This window comes from Apteryx rowi, unplaced genomic scaffold (genome assembly GCF_003343035.1).
Source record: "Apteryx rowi isolate R43461 unplaced genomic scaffold, aptRow1 scaffold_688, whole genome shotgun sequence".
Lineage (NCBI taxonomy): Eukaryota > Metazoa > Chordata > Aves > Apterygiformes > Apterygidae > Apteryx > Apteryx rowi.
Genome location: NW_020450969.1, coordinates 279307 through 296651, shown reverse-complemented (window position 1 = coordinate 296651; position 17345 = coordinate 279307). Strand labels below are relative to the sequence as shown.

Genomic DNA, 17345 nt, shown 5'->3' with positions numbered 1-17345 from the left:
CTCTAGATCTCCTTACCTTCTCATATTCCTATTTCTTTACAAAAACGAGGCTACCAGAGCCAAACACAGTATTGCAGACAATGAAGGATAATGCATCACCATCACTTGTATTTTCTGTACTGTTCTTTTCACAAATTTATGTTTTACATTTTATTTTTGGCCACTTTTGACTTGTCCTCAGACATCCAGGGAAAACAATTGGTAACATTTTGTTATGTTGAAAATTAGTCTTTTAATCTCCCTTTGTCTTTAATTTGTGATCCATGATGGCAGTGCAGATGAGCAGCTTTTATTAACTGTGTGAGAGACTGTGTCAAAGGCCTTTACAAGGACAAATAAATCCTTAATCTACATTAACCTGCTGAGCTCAGGAAGACTTCAATCTCCTAAGCATTAGAAAAAAAATCAAAGTTCTTTATGAATCTAGCTTTCAGACCTTCCATGAGAAAAATCTCAGATGATACATCAAATAATGTTTTAAAAATACCAAAATTGTTTGTCTGTTCAACTTCATTCCCATTCACTGAATTGCTAAAGGTAACTGGGTTATATCAGTATGAACTGATACTGATGGAGTACTGCATTTCTACATTTTTCAGTATTCATATTTCAAGTATACTGTTGACTCTTCACACACTGTCACTCTCAGAGAAATGTTCTTTGCTTCCTCATCTAAAATAACAGAAGATGATATTTCTAATATTTTCCAGGAAAAGTTATTACTTCCATACAGAAAGCCAATTATCTACTCTGCTAGGTGCCACAGATGAGAAAAAGGAGTTAGTTGTTTAGCCATAGCAGAACTCCTGTATCGTCAGTGGCTCTTTCTGCACCTCTGCTTCTAGTTTCAGTTTTCAACAATATTGTAGATTTTACAGCAAAATTCTTTTTCCTACCTCAGCTTGATGCAGCCTCATTAAATGTTAAAATGACAGAAGAGTGTCTTCTATTGCAAATTCTATATATTGGCCTTATTTCTTCAGTTGGAACAACTGATAGAGACTGATAGCGATTCTATGTCCCTGTATTTCAGCCTCTCTCCCACATTTCCAGAAAGGCACTCCGTCGATTTCTGTTTCAAAGAGCTGAGTTTTGTTTTCTCCTCTTATTTATGCTCCTGTCTTTGAGACAAATGAACAAATGAGTCACAAAAGCAAATTAGTGAAATGAAATGAATAGACAAATGGAAAAGAAAAAAAGCAATAAATAAGAAATCACCTGTCAACACCAGAAACATTTAAACTTTGGCAGCCCCTCTGAGATGCAGTTGGAGCCAAAAGGAAAGATGGGACAAAGCAAAAAATTAACTAGTCTCTGTTGCTGTAGGAAAACAGTGGAATTAAACTGTTGGGTAGATTAACCCTGAAAATCAAGCCACGCTGACAGAGCAAACACTGTCCTTTTGTGATAGTACAGTTACTGTGGTGACAAACACTCTTGCAAAAACTTTCCAAATTCTGCACTCAAGTCTATAGTCCCTGCTCTCAGTTAATATTGGTCTGCAAGTACTTTCAGTTCCAGAATCTAAATATATAAAGCATTTAAAGGTTTTAAAAGCAAGTAACAAAATAAATTTCCCAGCTTAATGAGTTTGCTGACACTTGGAGTATCAGAAGGAAAAACAGAATTCATCTCAAAATTTAGCAATAATCTGGTGTTTTTGTCTGCAACTGAGCCATCACTATTCTCATTTTTCATTTTGATACAATACCAGTTCTCAAGCACTGAGATGGCTGTTTTTGATCATCCACATTCCCCACTATTTTGCAGCTAGCTTGCCTACTCAACGCCTTCCCTTCAATGACTCGTCATCAGCTACATACAGCCAAAGCAGAAACCTCAGTGTCCCCACATTGTCTGACTGCTAAAAATTCAAAACACTCCCTTTCACTCTTACTACCGCTGCTGCAAGCTGCATCACTGAGTCTACCCTCCTTCTAGACATGCACCGTAACACAGCTCACACCCGACCTGTGAGCTCTTCTCTCTCATCCACTCCTCTGGGAGGGATCTGTATGTGTTGTGCAATATTTCTCCACCCAAGGGAAAATATCAGCTTTCAAAATCATCTTTCTTACCCCTCTCCCCACTTACAACAACTTGGATTTTATCCTTTAACTCCTCCACTGGCTCCCAGTGTTTTGGTAAATCAAAATCAGTATTTCCTTTGGGTGCCTAAACCAAAATCAGTATTTCCTTTGGGTGCCTAATCGTGTGTCTTGACACACTTCTCCCTTTCTTTCCTGTTCTATCAGATGCAGCAGATCAGGCCCCCTGATGCTCCAGAAGTCTCTCAGCTTCCCACCTGGAATATTCTTCAATGCTGAATTCCCTAACCAAGATAAACCTTAATATCTTTTTCTCCTCCAAATCACTGTTCAAAATCCATCTCCATTGTTTTGCCTATAAAAAGAGGAATCAGATAATTAATGCTGGCTTGAGGCATAAATGGGGACATCTACCAACTCACAACAACAGTTAAACAGTGCTCTCAGCATGGGCTCTCAAAATAGATTTATTTTATTGCATTGCTCTTTTGAATCCCTTTCAGGTCACATCTTTCCCTAAATTGTGCATCTTTATACAGCACTTAATACAGTGGGGTCCCATTCTTGAACGGGGCCCCTGGACACCAATCATTACAAACAATAAATAATAATGTTACACATGCTTAATGCTGATACAGATAATAAGTTTTTTAGAAGAACTAGAAATTTGATTAGATAACATGACAAATGCAATCAGCTGAAACTGTGTTCCCTTTGCTTGATTAAGTATGTTCTTAACTTATGCTCATTAAATCGAAGGACTAAAATCCTAAATACTGGACTGTATCTGCAGGCACACATGCGAGCACAGATCACTCCCATTACCAGTCTTATCTTCCTGCTGTTTGTTTCCTTATAAACAATTGCCAAAATTGTCACAAAGAAGCTATGTTAATACAAAGGGACACATGTGATCTGCATGGTTGGGAAGAGAAGGGCAAGTAGTCCAAGAGATAATTTCCATATTAAAATATGATCCCCACTACAAAGAGGTCAAAAACTCCCACAGTACCCGAAATCATTCGGAGGACTGAGACTCAGGGTGAGCCTCACCACCAGCATCCTGCTTCCCAGCCATGGCCGTGCCTAATCCCAGACCCCGCCGTCCCCCCAGTCCTGGGCATCCCCAGCCACTGGAGGGAAGAGGCTCCAGGGGCTCAGGGCACCTCTGTGCAGAAGTAAGCTTCCTGCTCTCTGTCTCTGTCACTTTTTGCTAGGAAAGGAGAAAAGGGAGTAATGTCAATAACGGCAGTACCATGCACCTTTTACGTCACAGCCTAAGTCAACTCCTGCACTAGTCACTGGTACAATATATAAACAACAGCAGGAGCAGCATCTGAACTTACTCCCCTCACTCAGCACCCTTAGCACTGGGCTAAGACAGACCCCTTAGCTTGCTCCCTCTTGCCTCACAAATCTTGCAAGTGTGGCTGCACAATCCAGACACGAACGCCAGCCACATCTGGCTTCCTTTCGCACTCAATTAGAAGAGATCTAAGGGCAACTCAACTTATTCTAAAATAGGTCGAACTTGGGGAGCTGCTCATCTCTCTCCTGTGACTATCCCACCCTGCTGGCACTCTCCCAGGAGACAGCTTTGAATACTGTCAGGCTGAGGAGGGCATTGATCCACATCTCCTACTTCCAGGGATAAAAGGGTTTATACAGAAGCATCACTACTCTTTCTTCTTAGCTGCTACATTTTTTAATGAAATAGCCACAGCTACTGCACTTCACACTCCACTCGCTCCTGTCAGCAACTGGCCCATGGGCACCAGGGTGAGCTGGGAACAAATTTAGAGCCCCCCTGCCATACGAGGGCCACCTGAGCTGTACAGAGCGCACATTCACCATGCTCACACATCCTGAAAAGCTTATACACGAGGTGGGGGCTCAGGCACCCTTCTCTGTCATGGCAGCAGTGATTTTAATCATATGCATGTCTTTTACCACTCCCCGGTTTCTAGATGACACTCACCCTCCTTCAACCTTTTACTGGTGCACCTGTATACAGGACAGATAGTGCAAAATGACCTCTTAACTGTAAGTTAATGCAAAACAAACTCTTAACTGTAAGTTAAGAAAGTACGAGCTACTAAAAATAAAAAGACTGAGTATTTCAGACTGATTTTGTTTTTCTTTAATACATGCTGAAGTACTTTAGTCAATCACTATTTCATTTGAAAATACAGTCATGGGTTTTGTCTTCGACATTAGCTAGGGACAGTATTAAGTCTTTTAAGACTAACATTTATAAAACTTAATCAGGGGTGTCATTGTGTTCTGTCATTGAGGCTACATCTCACATAAACTTTGTTTTGCACAGTTAGGCTTTACATAAAAGCCTAACTGCTGACACAATATTTGGGGATCATCCTCCTCAAACAATGAAAACAAAAGACTTTTCAAAGCAGATCAGAAACACGTTCTTTCTGAGAGCTGACACGAGTGCTTTATAATATAGTCCAGCTACCGATAACCGAGTTCACTTAGGTATTGCAGTCCAAGACGGGGACTCTTTCCGCTGCAGCTGTGATAGTTAACAGCTCTTATCAGTACAGACAGGAGCATTTTAACTGCTGAGTAGTAAACACTATCCAGCCCCCTCTCCTGCCCCCCCTCCCTGAATTAAAACTAGGAAAAATAGCCATAGTTGCCAGTAAAGTTTTTTTCTCCTGTTTCCTGCCCAGCTGCCTATCGCTTACTGCAGAGTAAAAGAGAAATTACTTGATTTCAGCATTGCACTACACATGCTTTACCGGAGTTCCCTTCTGCCTCAGGCACGATACAAGCTTAGCAGAAAAGGAAAGCTATGGAGAACATTACCCCTATGATGAAAAAAAAAGGGGGGAGGGGGGAGGGAAGGGGACAATCAACAAGGGTGCCCAACCTTGCGTTGTCCATCAGCGAAGTAGCCCATCTGCCTGCCACAAGCTGTGTCCTTAGCACAAGCCTTCGCTGCTGCAGTTAGTAATGCTGCTCTCATTCACACAGCGCTGATGGTCACTGCAATCACTGCAAAAAGATTGCTCTATGTTCTTTATTTCTAAGCATCAGCCTTACAGTCTTTTCAAATTTCCGCAGAGGAGCCTTCCTAATTTGAGGTGAGATGAGATGCTGCAGCTAAAACAATCTGACAGTAACATTCACAGGGCAGTAAATACATAAGCTACACCTGGGGGAGATATTCAAATACACCAACTACAGAAATAGACTACACTTCTGAAGTGTGACATGCCACACTTCAGGAGAAACTAGATTTTGGTATTATATTTTTGATAAAACCTTAGCTTAGAATGAGAAAAGACAACCAACCCCAAGATCTTTTAAAACCTGTATTATAGATCCCTATTTTCACTCTTCCTATTAACAGTCATTCTATGAGCATCAAAGCCTTTCTGAGAGAAGGAGTTAATTGCTCATTGAAGTGATGGAAGCTAAGCATAAAAAATAAAGACCTATGATGCATATAAAAGAATTGGCAGGCTTGGGTTCGAAATGGCTTACATTACTCATGAGTGACAAAACCTCAAGCAAATTTTACAGGTCATCCTAAGCGTCAATTAGACTGCCATGCCCCAAAACACCATGCAATACTTTTTGCATCTCTCCACCGATATAACCGGATTTCCTTAGTGCCACACATCTAACAGTGCCTCAGAAGAAAATGAAATTGCAATTCCTAAAACAGAACATAAATTAAATCAAGCACCATTCATTTCTGGAAGCAAGTCCTACTGGGAATCTCACCTGATTAATGATCTTTTGGACCAGGTGAATTTGGAGCACTAGGCAAAGTGGGTTTATACCACTCTGGAAATTGGTCCTTCCTATGACAAACGTTACAGACTATCTTAAGCACCGGGCTTTCTTGCAGTTCAATTCATTTTTGAAGTACAGGATTTCCAGCCCACAGCTACTCCAGATACAAAAATAAAAACCTATGTGCATGCATGGAACAGCTTCATGCATGAAAGGCAATTGGAGAAGGCTGCAAAGCTTTTCTGAGAGCTACTGGCTCCCTCCTCCTATGGACAGCTGGGGATTACTGAGTGCCTCCCTAGAAGAAAAGAGTACCAGTTCGTGAGTTAGTCTCCAGCAAGCAGCCCTGACCTGCATGGTGACCAAAGATAAAGAAACAGGCTTTCACCAACTCTGTCTTTAATGACTCCATATAAACTTTACACAGGATGATGCTCCACTGCTTGGTCCCACAGCTGGCAACTTTGCTGGCAACACAGGACTCGTGTCTCTTAAAAATATGTTCATGTTAAAAAAAACCCTACCTATCAATCATAACTCTCACATGTGCCTAATCAGTGTAGTCAGGCTGGACGCTGTTGATAACTTTCTTAGAACATATTTATTGCCACAGTCAAACACTTTCATCCATCAGGCAAATAATTTGGATAAATAACTTGGAAAGATGAAGAGCTGTATTAGAAAGCACAACAGTTTTAGGTGAATATATTATTTATTGAATTATTATTATATGTATTACTAAATGAAGAGTAATATTTTATAATACAGAACATCTAAAGGCCATCATTTTTATTTTATTTTTACCCATGCAGTGGAAATAATGTTAAAGAACCATCATTGATCTGAAACGCAATCACTTCTACACTTAAAAACAGGAATTAAAACAAATTCATATACCACACACACTCTATATTTCATCTTGCCACTTTCCATGAGTTTGATGACCACATTTTTCAATTAATTTTTTTCTCTTTCACTGATCACTGTGGAAAAAGACAACAGGAGAAATTGATTAAGGCTCTGTTAGGCTTTGTCACATTTAATAATAGTGGGTTCAGGCATTGCCATCTAAATCAAACAGATCCCAGCAGTCTGATCCCTAAACTTCTCATCGTGCAAATAGGCCTTTGCACAGACAAACCCGTAAGCTTGCAGGGAGCTTGCTAGAGATTGAGGATATAACTGACCACGCAGAGGGGGCATTGAAAATGATAATGTAGAGGCAATGGGACCACAGACCAAAAGAAAGGAGGTGCAGGGAAAGAGGGGAAGGATCCCTCTCTCATCACATCCCTGTAGCAGTCTTACATATCAACTGTAACAATATCAAGTATAAAATAATGAAGACAGAAGAAAGATTTTTAAGTTGGTGGCTATTCTCGATCATCACTGTCAAAAGAGGCATTTGCACATAATAAAAAGGTATTTTCCGAAAGGGTGTTACTACACAGACCGTAAAAGCAAGATGCCCAAGTTAGATTTTAAGATGAAATGCTGATCTGTAGTAATTTACATTGCCAGTGATTCCCATACGTTTCCACTGAGGGCAGGTTATATCTCAATACAACAACTTTAACTGCTATTAACTTTGTTTTTAGGTGATCCAAAACCCTGGTTTAAAATTACAGTCTTGAAGTAGCATTAACCCTAAGAAAAATAAGGCCTTCTAGTCAGAGTGCCTACTGAGTGCCTTAGGAAGCACATGGACTGGGTGGACAGGATTCCTCTCAGCTAAATTTTGCAATCATCTAAAATGTAGGCACACAGTGGATGCTAATGGTCTCTTCATAATTCAGACAGGGCCAAGGTTGTCTATGCCCAATGGTGACTCATTTTACCCCAAAATAAATGGGATAAACATCTCTCTGAAAGTATTCAATCTTCCCCCATAAAGAACACCTCAAGACAACCTTAAAGAAGTTGTATCCAACCTCTGGACAGCTAATGTTAGAAATGGCTAATCTGCAGTTTATCCAACTTCCAAAGAGGTTTAAATGAAACAAAAAAAAAAAGAAGAAGAAGAAGAAAGACAGTCTTATAGAAAAGGAGGAGCAGCCACACAAGAAATCAAAAAGACATTGGCATAACTGTTTAAAAAAAAAATGAAAAGGTCTGAAGAAAAGATGGGAGCAACTCAAGGGAGAGAAATCACAGTTTATCACATCTGCATATATTTTCCAAGGTAACTTGAAGCTCTCAAAAACTGAAACTCCTGATAGATGCCTCAAGAAGCTTCTTCATCATGGGTAATCTATCCCTTCTAGGGATGCAGTACCAGTCTTATGCGCAGTCTTATGCAGTACTTTGACTAAAGCATTAAGACAGGGTCCTCAAAATTTATTGCTGGGTGAGAAAACAGACCTGCATGTCTTTATTCTACCCAGTTCTGAATGGAATGTGGATTAAATTTTCACACTCTCATATCTGGTGTCCCGTTTAACACAGACTGCAGTACTTCACTCTGAAATATCTTCATATCCCTTCCTTACCACAGAAGGTAATGGCAATGAGACAGTGAAAAACTTTTTACTGACTATAATCAAAGCTGAATTAGATCATAGTCCAGTGTTCTGCTTTCCAGTCACTTATTACACAGTCTTTGGATTTTGGTAGCAAAAGCCCATATGTATTTTTTTGTTTTGTTTTAATCTAAAAAGACCAGAAATCCATAGAACTATTTATTATAAAAGGCTATTTCAAAAACAATATTCATATGCCCATACCTTTCAGATGTACATTCAGTGAGAAATATGCATTCCCTACACTAGAGGATACAAAACCAGGTTTCATGCAACAACATCATGATGAAACGCTGTCCCTTTAAATCGAGTTTATATGTAAAAAACATAAATGCACCAGAATAAATCAGTAGTTTAACTAGAATATTGTTTCCAGCTTTGACAATTACTGAATGTTTCCAATGAAAAAAATAAACTACCCAAAGTGGAAATAATTATGAATCAGTATGTCACTGAGTGATATTTTTCCCCCAACTGGTTAGTCCATGCCCTGAAGCATGAAAAAAGATAATCCCCATATTCTTTCTAACACAAGCTTAGTTGTTTTAGTTGCCTATTCGCAGAAGCAATTAACCTTCTTGGATTACAATAACTGTTTCAATATTCAATATTCGGAGACAATTAGATGTCCAGACTAGGCTATGTTTTTGATGTAAAATGTACCTCCCTTCTGAAAAGCTCTCAGGGAAGTGGACTGTCAGTCGGCATGCTAGAATCCACATTCATGCATAATTTTGGTCATAGAGAATCCTTATGAACAAAAGCAAGATAACAAACACTCTGCAGAACTACTCTTAAAGGAGAAAGGACTCCCTTATTTCATCAAGGACTCTGGGCAAGCGTGAGGCTGACATATCTAGAAATGTAAGGGCCAGCATAAACTGATTCACGCACTCTTAACATTTACGCACCCATTTTATTTACAGGCTAAAGGAAAAAAAAATCACAGGGGAGAAATTTTATGCTGCAGAAGAACAAAGTATATTTGTATTTATGGAAAGAGTATCAAGATCACCAGCGCTGTATGTAAACAATACCACAAGAGAATAGGATTGCTTTTCCCCAGTATATTTCTGAAAAATGTCACCTCCACATATCTGATTAAATAAATTGCCTGCAATCTTGGTCTTTTGGATGATCTTTTACATCTAATTGTAATCCTAACAGACCTATGGCACCATAGCCTTTGCTGCTATAAATCTTACTAATGACAACATCTCTACGGCTTTTTTGTTTCATACCCCAAGCACAGCAAATTGTCAGATCAGTTCATGAAGAAGTGGCAGGCTATTGTTCTTCCCTGCATTCATGAATGCATCATTAATACTAATTTAATACCCATAACATTTTAGTGGCTCCGATTAGGTACAGAAATCTCGCTACAGTATGTAAAGGACAACAGTATGCCATCACCATTTCATAGAACATAAGCAAATGTTCACAAAAATTCAATCACTATTTTCTTCAGTGGAAACTAGAAAAAAGCTTGCAACTTCATTAAAAGCAGTCCTTTCTAGCCCTCCTTTAAGGATAAATATTTTTGTTTTGAAGCAGAATAAGTAAATTATTTATGTCAGTCTAAACAGTGGTACATTAATCCATGGTTCTGTAGCTTCTGCCCAGATTCAGCTGACTGTAGGCTATAAAAATACTCAAGGGAAGTTAGTTTCATTTGGATTAGCACACATATTTAGTGTATAATAACTCACAGTATGGAGGGATCTCACACTGGGACTGAAAGAATGCCTTTTAATAAAAGAGATCTGGATTGCAATGAAGCCATGAGAATTTCTAGTCAATGGTGTATGAAATACAATTTAAAAGTTGGTTATTCCATAACCTATCTTTCAATATCAGTTTAGGAAAAAAAATAGACTTCACTATCGCAGTGCACGTCTACTGCGAGAAGGGAGAAAAGGGCTACTGGAGTAACAGATTGTTTTATAGGGCCAGAAGCAGGGAAACACCCTAATTTAACACGTTAAATCAACGAGCTTTAAGCAGAATTTTAAATTTAAGCTTTCACTAAAGTGTTTTCCTGAGGGGCCTGGTGCGGTAGTCACTTCATCTTTAAGGCCCACTGTTTTCTCCTAGGTCAAAAAACACTGAGAAGAGGAAGACGGAATAGGAAGATATTTTAGGGATTATGGGGCTGCTAATGTCCAGAGGAAGTGACAGAATTCAAGTGCTGTTGCAATTGGCATGGAAAAATGAATGAATTAAAAACAAAATGAAAAGAAAGGAAAGAATAATTTCCCTGATAAAGGGCTTTGAGAATTGGTAGATGTAAATTTATTTCTGCCTTCGCACTTAATGAGGTAGGTTAAGATCTACTTGTTTGATCCATCCCCTTCTTCACCCGACCCCCTTGCCCCCCCACCACACACACACATATATTCAGTTTAGAAAGTAGAGCTTTCAGAATGGGGGTGACATTCCAGTGCTCTAAGTAAAATACAAATATATAACAAAGGTGTAGAAATCCAGTATGATCAATTTAGAGCTCACCTATCATGCACACCTTCAACCTGTTGCACTTATTACAGGTTTCAGTTTATAAAACATGCAAGTTTTTCTCCTGAATGCCTCTCAGCTTGAAAAGGCAATCCTACGGGCAGCTTCTGTTGCCATAAGGGTGGACATATTTTTAGGTCCTGATATGCTATTCCAATACATGTAGGTAGTCCTTCATGCCCAGACTGAATTCCTGTGCCTTCAACAGGGCTCCTACAAGTGGCTGCAGGAATATGTCTTCCCTCCTCAGAAAGCAGAGGCAGCCTCTTAGTATTTCCTTGCAAGTCAAATCCAAGACAGGAGGCTGTAGGGTTTTCCAGGCACAACTGAAACCTCCTCGCTTAGAGGCTCCAGCGGACACAGCATTTACAGCATCTTGTTTGTATGAATAATATAAACCATGAGAGTGATGTTTGTGCACATTGAAAAGCAACTGCATCATGCTACCATGTATTCAAACTGTCCAGAGGGCTTTCAGATAAAATTTTTCTTAGTTTACAAGCACAAAATGATTTTTTTCCTTGCTGCTAGCTCTGAAAACTTCAACTGAAAGTTCATCTGAAAGTCAAGCAAGGTTCCCATTTATTGCACATTGCAAAGATTTTGTGAGCCAAACTGCACTCTAAATTACAGGTATGAAACTGCATTTGTCCTCAAGGTCTTCGTTTCTGCCTTGGCAATTTGTCCTTGTACCTGAAGCTCAGTTAACAATTGTTGATAATGTATGAGCCAGATGGAATCCATTTTGCCTTCCTATAACTATAGGTTTTGTGATTTGAGCAGGAGTAAAGCTATAATAAAACCTTTTTATCAACGAGAGTGATAACCATCAATGCTGAGTCAGAAAATGTCATTTCTATTCTTATTTCTCAAGATACCACCTGCTGTTAAGCTACAGTTCCAGGGACTAACAAGAACTAATTGCGTAATGAAGGTGATCATCACAAATAATTTAAAATAAATATTTGAAAATACTGTGAAATGGTCGCTTTAGAAAAATATTGTCTTTCACGTGTGGTCTCTGGTACTAATTTCACACTAAAAATAAGCAGAAAAGTCCTGGTATTAACTTCAACATAATCATTTTGAAGGAGGGAAACATAACACTGACACCCAACATCTGGTAGCTGTGAGATAACAGCACATTTCAAGTATGCAGAGAAGCATGATGGAGCTTTAGTTCGTAATAAAACCACAGTTGAGCTGGTGCATTTGAGGTCACTGGTAAAGAGGCTGAAGTGCTCCTCCTAAGATGGTCCTGATGGGCTGCTGTAAATCTATATATCTCATGAAAATCTGTTGTTACTTTGGGTAAATCCCTAGCACTCTTTAGCCTACGTGACTTTTCTAACACTGAGACATGTAAAGCAGTAGCCAGATCACTTCGATTTCTCCTCCATCAATAACTACAATATTCCTTTGGAGTTACTCACTATTAGGAAACACACACAGAGATCAATACTTGGATCTTTATCTGTTTCAACTTTATCTGCTTATTCCCCACTGTGCTTTCTGTGGGGGAACAATATCTAGTACTTTCTGTTTTACAGGATTTTGAACAGCACCAAGATAATAGTTCAGGAAAACAATTTGCTTGAATACTAAACTCATATGCATGTAGAGCTAAAATTAAGATAAAAAATTGCTTTACTGGTAGAGAAAGAAAAGAAATTCTGAGTCTTTTCCTCAGCTCTGATCTTATCCCATGCTTTTCTGCTTGCTTTATATGAGGTAAGAATTCTCATGCCTTGTTTTAAATCTCCATTACAGTGTCTGTGGTAGCACTTTACACCAGCCTTTGAACTCACAAGCAATGGATAACTAAGCTGTGAACTAAGGAGAATGCTGCAGACAGATGTTCACAGATTGCTGTGCCCGCTGAGGACATCACGGCCCCTCTCCCTGCCTCAGGGCTGCAATCCTTTCACTGGATCTTGTTGTCCCTAAGGTCTGCCAGCAGAAGGGATGGTAGGATAGCTTCAGGCAAAGTCAGTAAGGTATCTTTAGCAGCTGCAGATGGCATCTCACCTCCTCCGGGAGCAGACTTACAAAAGCAGAGCCCCTCCACCACTGGAGATTGACGAGAAACAAGAGGTAGCAGCATCTCCCACCAGCTCCATTTGATCCAACGTAAGCACAGACAGGAGAAGGCTAGCTGTAGACACTTAGGTATTTCATTTGGCTTTCAAGACTCCACAAACAGGTGCAGAGAGACCTGAGCTTTACCACCTATGACCTAAACTATGAGTCTATGCGAGAGCAACCTGCATTCCCAGGCAGTACATGCCTGAGCTCATGGACTGCAAAAGGACATACAAGCCCTGGCACAACACTGTGCTAATGCAGCTTGGAGCACAGCCCTGTCTTGCACGTGTGTGTAATTACAACCTAAACACTTCCAAATCTTATTCTGAGTTTTCATGAGAACAAAAATACGTACCTGTGGCAAAGACAGCAGAATGAAGATAGCTGCTGAGCTCTGTTCCCAGCCCTTCCATGCTTTCTCATGTGTCCTGTGACATCACAACAGATCTCCTTGCCTTGTTCTTCAGTCTTCCCATGAGCAAGAAGTGCTTTTTCCTTCTCAGGGTTGCTACAAGCCTTAGTTCTTAAAATATTTGCCCTTCTAATGAATCTCCATAGGAGGACTTGCATTAGGATTCATTCTTCCAACGTGCCTAGCAGGCTGTGCGTGATTTAGCTTACACACTTCAGAAGAACGTTCATGCCTTTAAAGGTAAGCATGCATTCCAAAACATTGCTGGATCAGGATCAGAGTGCTCACCACCAGATGGCACCCACAGGTGGCCAGTTTTGTTCTTTTTATTAGGTACTTTTGTGATTTTTCTTGTGCACTAGCAACTAGACATGAGAGTATAACAGGAGACTATCCTAGCAGCTGTGACAGAGCTTTTCCTTTGTCAGTTTAAGGCAGTCTAACATTTAAAACCAAATGATTTAATATTTTTATCTGAACAGTCATGTGAAAGCAGGCATATCTGTAGCACCACATGCAAGTTAGACCGTTACCACATTCCCACTTCTGCTTAGGCTCATTACTCTACTATATATTGCTGTGCTCCAGATTTCATTTCTCTGCATGCACTCTCAAATCCTAGCACTGTGGACCGAAATGGAAAGACCTCACAGCACCAATAACAGAGGCACCAACATGAGATATTGTAACTGCTTACTGTGCATCGCATCAGTGAGAGACACAGGCTAATAAGTAGGTCTGAGCACAATATCTGCAGCAGCTCCTTCTGAGAACGTACCAACAAATCATGTCAGTCTGTACACCATTAAGCTGTTACCATGTCAGTAATACAAACTCCGATTTATTGTGCACATTTCCAAGGCCAGATGCCACTCTGCTAGCATCAGAGGTGTTCTCAGGCATACAGGAAGCCTCAGCCACACAGAAATAGCTTTTAACATCTTAAAGTTTATTCAAGCTATTGTCCAATAAACTGGGAGGCCACTAATCCCCCAGGTTTGCACGCTTCTGGAGAATTAGTCTGGCTCAAAACAGAAACTTAAACTCTGAGCCTCTGAAACCATCAGAGCCTCAAAACATACCTCTCTGCATTCACATGTGTCAGTCATATAGCCTTAATATTGCATGGCAATTCCCACAGTCTGCTGGCAATGAGCCACCATCCTGTCTTACATTGAGTCACATAATGAAGGCGTGTGAATAGATGATATTTAAAAAGAGAATTAACAACACAAAATCAGTGCTATGTTTTCTCCTAATAAGGTAGAAGGCATTCAGATCTCCAGCAAATTGTATGGCACTCCATATTCCTGTGGCACATCCATATTCCTAGCATGACAACTCTCCTATAATGGCTCTTGTACCTCTATCCCACATTTCAATAGTTTCTGCTGCCTGAAACCTTCATGTAGGCCACTATTAGTATTATGTAAGCACAGTTAAACTGCTCTTCAGTTTTCATGCCTCTTTATGCAAGCTGATATTAAACAGGTTCCATCAAGAAAGATAGGTTCAGATATGGATACACACACACACACACATATATATAGATTTAATAGTTAACAAATGATTAAAGCTGTTTGAATAAAACTTTCAGTAAAAACTCTCAATGAAAGTCAATATAGATAAATGTAGAATAATGCAAGTGCGGAAAACAATCTAAGTTTTACATTTACAGGAATAGACTCGGAGCTGACTACCAACTGGACTGAGATCATGATCTTATGTAATCATTCAAAAAAAACACATTAGCATGACACTCAACAGGAGACAAATAAGTAAACTAGATGTTAAGAGTCATTAGAAAAGTAAGAGAGAACTAAACCGAAACACTGTTATGTTACCATATAGAAGTCTTCATGAATACCATGTATTCTGGGGTGTTCTGGTCCCCCTCCCCATATCAGACAGAGGCTGAGAAAAGATAACACAGAAGGAAAACAAGGATGATCACAGTTACAGAATGGCTTCTGTATAAGGAACAACTGAAATTACTAGGCCTTAATCCAGAGTCCATCTAGGGGGGACTACAGTAGAGATCTATTAATCAGTGAAAAGGTGGACAAGGAACAAGGGTCCGCTGTCTTTCCAGTACAAGAACCAGAGGTCACCAGATGAAGCTAGCAGGTGGCAGGTTAAAAGTAACCATGCCAGAAACCGTCTCTGTGGAAGAGCAGTAAAGCTGTGGAAGTCCTTGCAGCAGAATGCACAAAACTAAAAAGTCCACATTGACTCTCAGAGCAACTGGACACAGAAGAAACCCCAGAGACATCATGTGGCCCAAGAAGTGCATGAGCCGGAACAGGTTGAGGGCATAATCTGGACAACTATCACTTTGTGCTCACTCTGTTTTCACACACATCCCTGCACCTTACTGTTCCACTAAGGTAGGTCCTACATCCATTCCCACTTTAAAAGGGTTAAAGAAAGTAGTTTCTTGGTTTGACCCATGTTAGTAAGGACAGAGTGGTTTCTGATTTAAAGATTCATTTGCACTATGCTCAAAAATCTAAGTATAAGAAGCTTTTGCTTCATGCAGGAAGCTCAGGAAACCAATTGTAGGAACTTCAAGAAATCAAATCAGGCTGCTTCTGTTTGTAAAGAAGCATTGGTGAGCACAGTACTTTTCAGACAGACTAATTCCTCATCCTGCAGACCTTCAAAACAGAATATAAACAAGAAAGACAGACCACATGAAGCAGAACAACCTAATGCTTGACACTGCCTTGTGACTTTCCAGGACACTTTATTTACTTATCCCAAACTGCAAATACTGATAGGGTGAATTCCCATGGAGGAAAGGATAACCTAAAATGGAGAGGGTGTGATAAGTTTAACCAGAAAAAGAATATCCAAGGCATCCCAAGAAAGTAAAAGAAGAGCTCCAAGGAAGAATCAGAAAGTGGAATTGTTATCAATAGGGCTAGGCCAAGGAAGCATATAACTTAATGGAAACACAGCTTTTCTTTGAGGAGAGAAGAGAGAATTGAAAGGGAACTTTCAGCTCCTTGATTCTTCCAAAAATACTTAAAAAAAAAAAAAAACACAGTTAAACAGGTGCAAACAAAGCCTGTGCCTGAAGGCCTCTCAGATCAATAGTTGTCAATAAACTTAACTGGCCCATCTAACTCATTAGGCTGTTAAGCCCCAAGCTCTTATGGAGCCCTACCAACCAGCAACCACTAGTCTTGGCTCACATACTACCTTTGTGYCCAGGGCCTCCCAGATTCCTAAGGCAGGTTTACATCACATGCACTTAAAACAACAAACTGCCTTCCTCTTGTCTTATCACAGCTACAGAAAGCACAGTGAAAAGCTCTCTATTCTCCAGCCCACTGCACTAAAGAGACACTTACCTGGAAGGAAGGAAGATTCCTGGAGACAGATGAAAGAAGCTGGCTGTGACTGCTGATTGATAAACAGACATCACCCTAAGTCACATTAATTAGTTTAAATTAGAGTCTCACATAATGCTACGCAGTGGCAGGAATGCAGTACTGCAGTGCACAGTGAGTGAGAAATTGCAGGTAATTGTTTGTGGGCATTTTTTCAATTCTGTTTGTCGTAGATCTGAATAGATGAAAAGTGTTAGTATTCCACTGAATGCAACTGAGCAGCAAGGCTAATATCCTCAAAAACAAAAGTATAAACTATGGTACAGGAAGGAGCATGAATGGGGAAAAAGTAAAATAGGAATGATGAAAGTGCTCAATAAAGTCAAGAGAAGGACTTGGACCTGATAGTCCACAACAAGTCTGGAGACTGACTGTGGTGTTGTACAGAACAGCAATTCAGACGAGTTTGCAGGTTTGGAGAGTCTTTATTTTTTTATTTGTTTATTTGTGTTTTGATATTGATTTAAACTATATTTTGCAATGACTATATTTCATATAATGACTATATAAATGATTGTAAAATGGATTTTCCTTTCCCATCTTTTTTTCTGATTAAGCTGAAAGGCTATCAAGGCAGGAAGTTAGAGTGAAATAAGTTTGGGTTTGAATT

The 17345-nt window shown here is 39.8% G+C and overlaps 1 long non-coding RNA gene across 7 annotated transcripts in view; it reads right to left on the bottom strand.

Moving 5' to 3' along the window:
• Positions 1-17345, bottom strand: part of LOC112975741 — a 52976-nt gene that overhangs the window by 32681 nt on the left and 2950 nt on the right. Inside the window, exons 2-3 of one of the 7 annotated variants that reach the window (XR_003256724.1) lie at positions 16697-16771; positions 15185-15254 (exon numbers count right to left, since the gene is read on the bottom strand). The exons of 1 other annotated variant lie outside the window; for it this stretch is intronic. This is a non-coding gene — a long non-coding RNA (uncharacterized LOC112975741). Of the gene's footprint in view, positions 1-4938; positions 5064-5798; positions 6065-12871; positions 13125-13283; positions 13749-15184; positions 15255-16696; positions 16772-17345 lie in introns of those variants that run through there. 5 more of the 7 variants (XR_003256723.1, XR_003256727.1, XR_003256725.1 and 2 more) reach the window with 5 other exon arrangements.